The 7591-nt window shown below is 48.6% G+C and overlaps 1 pseudogene; it reads left to right on the top strand.

The window, feature by feature from the left end:
• Positions 1-493: 493 nt before the first annotated feature.
• LOC119288422 overlaps positions 494-7591 on the top strand; it is a 16240-nt pseudogene continuing 9142 nt past the window's right edge.

The raw sequence follows: 7591 nt of genomic DNA, 5'->3' as shown, positions 1-7591 counted from the left end.
GGTGGTCTTGTCGCGGCCTTTCTTACAGCATCTACAACTAGACACTTTACCTCCCCCCTAAACGCCTGGGCGGAACTCTGTACTGCTATGACTTGATTGTACTCTGTACTGCTATGTTGGATGCTTGGTTCGTTGCTTTATAATATAAAGCGGGGGAAACCCTTTTTCATAACGTCTGGGCGGAACTCGAGTGATGGGAACAAAACTCACGGGATGCAAAAAACGTAAATTCAGAGGGAAAATGGTGGCCCTTTGTAGGATGAAGAATCCAGTGAGATCTTCTCCAGTCTAATCCCAGTGCTTCGAAAGAAACACAACATAATTTAATCGAGCGCGCAGGCATAGCGTTTGAGGACGTAATTTGTAATAAAGATAATGCACGACAGAAGAGGCACAAGCACGTGATGCATAGCGTGTGATGCATGCGAGAAGGAGACGAAGAAGAGTGAGAGAGACACAACAAAGCCACCACTTGCTTAGTCTTCTCTTCTCTTCTCTTGCCGGAACTCTAGCCACCGGCACTCATCTGCGGATGAGGCCACCAGACATGTATCACCATGGCGGCAGCTCCTCGTCCCGGCCGCGCGGCAAGGAGGAGATGCAGCCAGAGGTGGTTCTCTACACGGCGTCGGCGTCGCGCCGCAGGGGTCGCACCTCCACCAACCTCTACGCCCTGCGCGCGCTGCTGCGGGGCTACGGCCTGACCATGGACGAGCGCGACGTGTCCAGGAGCAAAGCGCATCGCTGCGAGCTCAAGTCGTTGCTTGCGGCTCGGGGCTGCGCCTTCTCCCTCCCGCAGCTCCTCGTCGGTGGCCGGCTCGTTGGCTGCCCTGACGATGTTAGGAAGCTGCACCGGGCTGGCGGGCTGCGGCCTCTCCTCGACGGCGCCCCAAGGCCGTACGCCGCCTTCGTCTGCCAAGCCTGTAAGAGGGTTGGCTCCGAGCCCTGCCCACGGTGCAGCGAGTCCCGCAACAACAAGATGCTGGATCATGGAGTTATTGCCGACGAGCAGGACACAGTTGTCCTTTTTTATCCAACCCATGGTGACACTTTTTTTCTCTCCTTCCTTTTTTATCCCTCTATACTGCTATCTTCTACAAAAAGAAAAGAAAAAAAAACCCGATCAAGACTGAACCTGCTTAGAGCCGTTTCCTAGCTGCTGTTATTTTCTTATAAGTTAGCAAAAAATAAACGGCCAGGACATGTGCCTGTTCATTTCTTGGTTGAGCTGATTTCTCCTTTTTTTTTTTTGGTTGAGCCGATTTCTCCTGTTAGTTAGTTAGCTGAATAGGTGCAGCCATGGTGATCGCGGCAAGTGCGCACACCTAGCTCACGTCGAGCATCGTGGGATGACACGACAGGTAGGCTCAGCTTAGGCAGAAAATTTCCTTCTATAGCCACAGTACAAATAACAAAGACGAAAGTAGAAAAGCAGTAAGTTTTACACTGCACAAAACCTTGTTTCTGTCGCCCGTTTAAAACTGTTATTGTACCACTACCATCATCTCTGCCCGCATTGTCATAGTCACCATCTCTGGGCCATGGTTTTAGTGGGGTTTGAAAAAACATCATTTTGGTTTTGGTCGCTCTAACTATATACAATTCTATAAAAAGACATGGAAATCTAAAGTATTTCAATTACCATCTACTCCTACATACTAGTGGTAAAGACATAGGGTGCCTTAGTGAAGTTGTGGGGTTGACTCTAGAATGTAGCGATATTTTTTCATGTACTTTCTTTTTATTTTTAAATTTATTGTTTATCAATTCATCCAAAATTCACAACAAAATATTTTGAAATTCATGAAACTAGTCATAAAAATAATAAATTCATGAAGACAAAGCCACCACTCCGCTTAGGATGCGTTTGGTTGCTGGGCTATCCCTCCCTGGGATAGGGATAGCCAGTTTTTAGATGGATGTCACCCGTTTGGTTTATGGGCAAGTCGGGATACGACTAGCCAGATGCTTGGAATATTCCTCTAAAACCTGGCTCCGCGTGTCCGCGAAAATCTCACGGATCTGCTCATCCCGCGTGCACGCGAGATGGAAAGCCAGCCCGTGAAACGTTTTCGGCCTCGCTCTCGCTGGCTCACCTCCCGCAAAAGTCAACCCTATCTTTTTTCCCTTTCCATCTCTCTTCTCTGCGGTGACAGCGGCGACACGAAGAGCGGCGGCGCCGGAGGTAAATGCACGGCGGCAGGGCTCCCTCCTCCCTTATTTTCTTCCTTGCCGTGCCCTCTCTCCTTCATCTCTTACCTCTCGCGTTTGAGCTGCAACTAGCAGAGGTCACGTCAACAGGCGGCAGGCCCATGCATGCATGTGACTGTGAGTGCCGCGCGCCGCCGCCGGAGCTCTGCGGATGTGAGCGTGGGCGCAGACACAAGCCGTGCATGCGTGCTATGCGCACCGTTTGTGCCGCGCCACTCGTGCATGCATGAGCGTGGTGTTGTGCGCATGCAGTGCATGGTGTACTTCTGTGTGTTTCCTTCTCTTGATTTTCTGCCTAATGTGCTGATCCATTGTATGATCTTGTACTGCAGCAGCTCAAAGGGCAAAGATGACAGGAAGTCAACTCTGTACTCTCTATGAAATATTGAACCATACTATGAGGGTGTTTGTTTCCAGGGACTTATTGGTTTAGGGACTTAAAAAAGTCCCTATAAGTCCCGTCTAAACCAAACAGGAAGGACTTATAGGGACTTATTGGGGTCATTTGGGACTTATCAAAAAAGACTCTCAGGGAGGAACTTATTGGGACTTATCGATCTGGATGCACCTACCCCGCATCGCCCCGCACGAACCCCGCCCCGCTCGTTCCCCTCCTCCTCGCCTCGCTCCTCCCCGCCTCGCCCCAATCGCCCCCGCCGCCGGCACCCTGAACCGCCGCCGCCATGGCCGATGAGGAGGACGAGATCCCCTTCTTCTCTCAATTCCCCTCGTCTCAATAGGCAACCGAAGGCTCATCCGCCGGTGGAAATCTCGGGAGGGGAATGGGTTTCTTGGATCTCAACAGCAACGTCGACGTCTTCCCGGAGTTGGGCTCGTACCAGCAACTCCTCTTCGACCAGTCGGTCGGTCATGGCCTTCCTCCGCTTGGACCTGGTCGTGGGAGGCCCGTGCCCCAGGGCGGAGGAGGCCGCAGCCGGTCTCTGAACATCGGAGGCCAAGGCGGCTCTCACCTGCGTCCGTTCGTCGCCCCGGCCGTAGCTGCCGTTGAGGGGTAACATCAACTTATAAGTCCCTGTAAACAAACAGGTAGGGAGTCGGGACTTATAAGTCCATGTAAACAAATATGTAGGGACTTATGACTTATAAGTTGGGACTTAAAAAAGTCCTATGACTTATGAAACAAACAGGACCTATATGACTATCCGCAATCACGAGTTGTCCTTCAAACCAAACAAAACACAGGCTATCCTCACCTATCAACCAAACAGAAAAAATGGTTATCCCTATCCGGCTGGCTGGGGATACCTATAACCACTCTATTATGTCCCTCTAACCAAACGCATCCTTGGTCTTCACTTGCCAGAACTCTAGTCACCGTGCCTCATCCGCCACCGGACATGTATGACGCTGGCGGCAGCTCGTGGTCCCGCTTGCATGCCGGCGAGGTGCCGCAGCCTGAGGTGGTTCTCTACACGGTGTCGGCGTCGCGTCACAGAGGGCGCACATCCGCCGACCGCTACGCCCTTGCACTGCCTGCTGCGGGGCTAAGGCCTGGCCATGGACGAGCGCGACGTGTCCAGGAGCAAAGCACACACCGCTGCGAGCTCAAGTCATTGCTTGCGGCTCGGGGCTGCGCCTTCTTGCTTCGGCAGCTCCTCGTCGGCGGCCGGCTGGTGGGCGGCCCTGGCGATGTCAGGCAGCTCCACCAGGCCGGCGGGCTGCGTTCTCTCCTGGACGCCGCCCCAAGGCCGTAGGCCGCCTTGGTCTGCCGAGCCTGTAAGAGGGTCGTCCTTTTTTATCCAACCCAAGGTGACACTTCGCTTCTCTCCTTCTTACCCTTTCTTATGATGCTTAGAGCCGTTTCCTTTTCTTGATGCTGACATAACTTGATGTAATCATTCTCTCTACATCCAATGATGCACCCAACCCTCCATTATGTTAACCTCAGCCCTGCTGCTGTTATTTTCTTCAGTTAGCAAAATAAACCGCCAGGACATGTGCCTGCACATGACTTTTTTCGGACTGATTTCTTCTGTTAGTTCGTTAGGTGAATAGGCGCAGCCTTGATTGTTGGAGCTGACCGGAGCAGCTCCTTCTTCTTCCTCTAGCTGCCTCTCACACCTCACATACCAACAGAGGTCTTATCTTCTCCTCTAATCTCTCTAGGATCCTAAAGACTAGGCTTATGACGCCCATACAGGTACAACCTCAACGTGACCAACAGCCTATGAGTAGTGCAGTCTCACACTAAGACAAACAAACACTCTAAAAACAATTGCAAGTCTAGATTAGTGATAACATTGATCTGGTCACGGGATGGCATGACGTGCTGATCACCGCAAGTGCGCACACCTAGCTCACATCAAGCGTCGGGGGATGGCACGACCGGTAGCATCAGCTTAGGCATGAAATTTTCTTGTAATGACAATATAAATAACAAAGAAGAAAATAGAAAATCAGTAAGTTTTACACTGCACAGAACCTTGTCTCTCTCCCGTTTAAAATTGTTGTTGTACCATTATCTCTGCCACAGTGGTAGTCTCGGGCCATCCGCGTTGTCATAGCCACCATCCCGGGCCAAGGTTCTAGTAGGGTTTGAAAAAAAATCATTTTGGCTATAGTCGTTCTGACTAAATATAGTTGTATAAAAAGACATGGAATTCTAAATTATTTCAGTTACCATCAACTCCTACATACTAGTGGTAAAGAACATACGATGCCTTAGTGAAGTTGCAGGGTTGACTCTAGAATTTAGCGATATTTTTTCATGTACTTTTTTCGAATTTTAAATTTTTGGTTTATCAATTCAACCAAAATTCGCAACAATTCTTTTTGAAATTCATGAAATTAGTTGTGAATAATAAATGGAATCCAATACATTGGCCACAGCAGATGCCTCCACCTCCCGTGTCGATCTCTCATCACCACAATTCTCGATGCTAATGTCTGTATGAATTATATCAAATTATAAATCGGTGACCGCTGCCACTAAAAGAACCGGTGACTGTGTGTGTGATTTTGCAAGTGCACGGGCAGTTGACCATAGTGGAGATGGATGCTGTCAAGTGCACCAACGGCATCCTGGCTATTTTTTGAGGCATACCACTAGCCACGCTCAGCATAACTTTGTGTCTAATTATATATTTTGCACCCATACCCATCAATAAAAAGGACCTTGCATTGGCGACACCTTCTCTATATCTCCTCCTCTCACCATTGTCGATGCGCTAGGCATAACCTCCATGGTGGGTGGCGGCGGGGCTTGCCTCAGACGAGGGGCGTGGGAGGCCCTATCTTCGTGGGGGCCAGGAAAGGCAGAGTTGAAGAGGGCAGTGTCCCTCGGTGTGCTTCTGACTAGCGCACCGTAGCAACAAATGGTAGCTCACCCTACTCCATTGTCTTCCATTCCTGCAGCAGCAACATCAGCCGATGTTTTTGTGCCGGTATCCAGGCTACTTCGACCGTATTTTCCCGTGGTAGTGTGTGTGGACACATGGCAACATGGTGTCAGCTTTCATAGCCGATGTCTAGGACATCCATCAACAACGATTGTAAGTGGAGCTATGCAGTTGACGGTTTCATGTCAATCTGGCGGGTGGAGCATGTGCAGATCGGCTAGGGCTTCATGTATACAAGTGTGCCGTCTGTGATGCATGTCCTATAGATAGCACTCCCAACCTCCAGGTCGCATGGTGCAATGGCGCCATTGGCCCCCGCATCCAGCTAGGCTAGATTGACAAATACGGTAGGAAACTCGCAGATGGTGATGAGGCAGTGACTAGAAGCGACGAGGAGGCACCCCTGAACATGCTTCCAGCGTTTTCTCCTACATTTTGCCCCTCTTTATGTAGGCCAATTTGTTGAGCATCAGTGCTTAGCTTTGCTTGCCATCACTGAATAATCAATCATATATGGTTGTGCACATCAACATGTCTAGAGGGCAGGGATTGATCTACATTTAAAAAAATAACAAACCAATAACTAACAAAATGCCTAGGATACGACCCAACCGGCCGCGCGCCACCCACCTTCCACATGTACAAATCGCTTGGATAAAACATTTAGCAGATTTGTAGTGGTGGCCTGTGTTTTAAATACTCCATCTGTTCATAAATATAAAATGTTGTTGTTAATTTTAATATAGACTACACATAGACTCAAATGAGTCAACAAACACACTAAATCGTGTCTATGTATATCCGATTTAGAAAAAAGTTAGAAGATCTTATATTTGTGAACGGAGGGAGTAGATATGCATAGCCACCTTAAGAAGGTGGTCACATGAAAACCAAAGTAGCTCTATTGACCCAAAACAGAGGCCGCACAAGGAAAAAGAAAGTCCAATAGTAATAACATATTAATGGAGAAACAACTTCTGTGATTTTGAACTACATTTGAATTTCTAGCTTTGTTGTTGTAGTTTGAATGAATGTAGTGTATAAACGCTTGTAATTACCCTCCCTCATAGTATATGTAAACGGTTATAACCCCCGCTATGATCGAACACATTGTCTCCCAAGCGAAGAGTGCACTTCAAAATTGTGCCTATGAAGACATCAAACACTCGAGAACAAATGATCCATATCGATATATAAGAGGGCAAAATTAGCCAGTTAAAACATTGTACATAGATTTGTCGCTCGTCGACATTGCATTGAACTAACTAGATGATATAGATTTGTTCGAAAAGGAGGATTACCACCGGCCTCTGCATACCAGGTGATATAGATACACTAGTTGCTGTGGGAGGTGCATGTGCCATACTTGTCGGTGGGGGTGGATGCCTCGGTGTCATGGAAGGCAGCACAGGTGTCAGCCTCCCATTCTGAATGACTGGAACGAACTCTCAAGCCATCCAGGCGACCAACTCATCGCCTATGCTTGCGCAATCACCCACCTTGTTCATGACACACTCCATTGGCAACCACCCTGTTTTCTCTTCCAAGACTGGGCCGGGCGGACCTCGTGGCGGGGATCCCAGTCTTGCCTAACAGTGAGGGCACAGGGCTGGGGCGGCTGTGGCATGTATTAGGCAGTGTCGTCGTGTAGCTTCCGCATGGTCAGGCATACAATGTCATCTGCTAGTATAATACACACGTTCAACTGTGCAAAATCGTGTTAACTTTGTTCGATACAGTTCAGACAATAATTTTTCTGTGCGAAATGTAAAACATGTTGTGCACAGTTGAGATCATAAAATCATGTTCAATTTATCTCACACATGGTTTATTTATCAAACGTTGTGAGGTGCCCACCAACACCACACAGATTCATCCATTTAACCTGTCGGTAAGACATTGCACACAATTGCTTACTAGTGACCGTGGGCGATGTGCAAACCATCACACACATGATTTTTATAATGTGTGTCTCGCCATGCATTGTTCATCACTAGCATGTGCGATTGGGTTTTTTTGGG

Source organism: Triticum dicoccoides, chromosome 4A, assembly GCF_002162155.2.
Source record: "Triticum dicoccoides isolate Atlit2015 ecotype Zavitan chromosome 4A, WEW_v2.0, whole genome shotgun sequence".
Taxonomy (NCBI): domain Eukaryota; kingdom Viridiplantae; phylum Streptophyta; class Magnoliopsida; order Poales; family Poaceae; genus Triticum; species Triticum dicoccoides.
This window is presented reverse-complemented; position numbering and strand designations above follow the sequence as displayed.